Genomic DNA, 206 nt, shown 5'->3' with positions numbered 1-206 from the left:
AAAATATCACGGTTTCACGGTATTGTTGTTACAGCTCTAAAATGTGTTAATTTTAAATGTCTGGGTAAAAAAAAAAAAAAAACTGAACACCTCAAACACATCGGCCAAACAGAAAAACTTATCGGCCGATGCCGATATTTGAAAAAAAGCCAAATATCGGCCGATATATCGGCCTTGGCGATATATCGGTCGACCACTAGATCTTC

The sequence above is a fragment of the Sinocyclocheilus anshuiensis genome, unplaced genomic scaffold (assembly GCF_001515605.1).
Source record: "Sinocyclocheilus anshuiensis isolate Anshui unplaced genomic scaffold, SAMN03320099.WGS_v1.1 scaffold3199, whole genome shotgun sequence".
NCBI lineage: Eukaryota > Metazoa > Chordata > Actinopteri > Cypriniformes > Cyprinidae > Sinocyclocheilus > Sinocyclocheilus anshuiensis.
This window is presented reverse-complemented; position numbering follows the sequence as displayed.